The sequence below is a fragment of the Ambystoma mexicanum genome, chromosome 6q, assembly GCF_040938575.1.
Source record: "Ambystoma mexicanum isolate Mex_15411 chromosome 6q, UKY_AmexF1_1, whole genome shotgun sequence".
Lineage (NCBI taxonomy): Eukaryota > Metazoa > Chordata > Amphibia > Caudata > Ambystomatidae > Ambystoma > Ambystoma mexicanum.
In genome coordinates, this window is record NC_090937.1 from 1,311,012,606 (window position 1) to 1,311,014,931 (window position 2,326).

The following is a 2,326-nucleotide window of genomic DNA, read 5'->3' on the forward strand; positions in this document are numbered from 1 at the left end:
ACATGAGTTGGACATGAGTGGGGGCCTGGTGGAGGCTGCCTCTGCACTGCTGGGGGGTGGGGGGGGTGGGAGACATGAGTGGGGGACTGGTGGAGGGTGCCCCTGGTGGCTGGGGGTTGGGGGTGCAGGGAGACATGAGTTGGACATGAGTGGGGGCCTGGTGGAGGCTGCCCCTGCACTGCTGGGGGGTGGGGGTGATGGTAGACATGAGTGGGGGCCTGGTGGAGGATGCCCCTGGTGGCTGGGGGGTAGGGGTGGTGGGAGACATGAGTGGGGGCCTGGTGGAGGCTGCCCCTGCAATGCTGGGGGGTGGGGGTGATAGGGTACATGAGTGGGGGCCTGGTGGAGGGTGCCCCTGGTGGCTGGGGGGCGGGGGTGGTGGGAGACATGAGTGGGGGCCTGGTGGAGGCTGCCCCTGCACTGCTGGGGGGTGGGGGTGATGGGGGACATGAGTGGGGGCCTGGTGGAGGCTGCCCCTGGTGGCTGGGAGGTGGGGGTGGTGGGAGACATGAGTGGGGGCCTGGTGGAGGCTGCCCCTGGATGCTGGGGGGGTGGGGTTGATGGGAGATATGAGTGGGGGCCTGGTGGAGGATGCCCCTGGTGGCTGGGGGGTAGGGGTGGTGGGAGACATGAGTGGGGGCCTGGTGGAGGCTGCCCCTGCACTGCTGGGGGTGTGGGTGGTGGGAGACATGAGTGGGGGCCTGGTGGAGGCTGCCCCTGGTGGCTGGGGGGTGGGGGTGCAGGGAGACATGAGTGGGGGCCTGGTGGAGGCTGCCCCTGGATGCTGGGGGGTGGGGGTGATAGGGGACATGAGTGGGGGCCTGGTGGAGGGTACCCCTGGTGGCTGGGGGGTGGGGGGGGGTGGGAGACATGAGTGGGGGCCTGGTGGAGGGTGCCCCTGGTGGCTGGGGGATGGGGGTGGTGGTAGACATGAGTGGGGGCCTGGTGGAGGCTGCCCCTGCACTGCTGGGGGGTGGGGGTGAAGGGGGACATGAGTGGGGGCCTGGTGGAGGCTGCCCCTGGTGGCTGGGAGGTGGGGGTGGTGGGAGACATGAGTGGGGGCCTGGTGGAGGCTGCCCCTGGATGCTGGGGGGGGGGTGGGGTTGATGGGAGACATGAGTGGGGGCCTGGTGGAGGCTGCCCCTGCACTGCTGGGGGGTGGGGGTGATAGGGGACATGAGTGGGGGCCTGGTGGAGGCTGCCCCTGGTGGCTGGGGGGTGGGGGTGGTGTGAGACATGAGTGGGGGCCTGGTGGAGGCTGCCCCTGCGCTGCTGGGGGGTGGGGGTGGTGGGAGACATGAGTGGGGGCCTGGTGAAGGGTGCCCCTGGTGGCTGGGGGGTGGGGGTGGTGGGAGACATGAGTGGGGGCCTGGTGGAGGCTTCCCCCTGGTGGCTGGGGGGTGGGGCTGCAGGGAGACATGAGTTGGACATGAGTGGGGGCCTGGTGGAGGCTGCCCCTGCACTGCTAGGGGGTGGGGGTGATGGTAGACAAGAGTGTGGGCCTGGTGGAGGCTGCCCCTGGATGCTGGGGGGTGGGGGTGATAGGGGACATGAGTGGGGGCCTGGTGGAGGGTGCCCCTGGTGGCTGGGGGGTGGGGGTGGTGGGAGACATGAGTGGGGGCCTGGTGGAGGCTGCTCCTGCACTGCTGGGGGGTGGGGGTGATGGGAGACATGAGAGGGGGCCTGGTGGAGGCTGCCCCTGGTGGCTGGGGGGTGGGGGTGGTGGGAGACATGAGTGGGGGCCTGGTGGAGGGTGCCACTGATGGCTGGGGGGTGGGGGTGCAGGGAGACATGAGTTGGACATGAGTGGGATCCTGGTGGAGGCTGCCTCTGGTGGCTGGGGGGTGGGGGTGCAGGGAGACATGAGTTGGACATGAGTGGGGGCCTGGTGGAGGCTGCCCCTGCACTGCTGGGGGGTGGGGGTAATGGTAGACATGAGTGGGGGCCTGGTGGAGGCTGCCCCTGGATGCTGGGGGGTGGGGGTGATAGGGTACATGAGTGGGGGCCTGGTGGAGGGTGCCCCTGGTGGCTGGGGGGCGGGGGTGGTGGGAGACATGAGTGGGGGCCTGGTGGAGGCTGCCCCTGCACTGCTGGGAGGTGGGGGTGATGGGAGACATGAGTGGGGGCCTGGTGGAGGCTGCCCCTGGTGGCTGGGGGGTGGGGGTGGTGGGAGACATGAGTGGGGGCCTGGTGGAGGGTGCCCCTGGTGGCTGGGGGGTGGGGGTGCAGGGAGACATGAGTTGGACATGAGTGGGGGCCTGGTGGAGGCTGCCTCTGCACTGCTGGGGGGTGGGGGTGGTGGGAGACATGAGTGGGGGACTGGTGG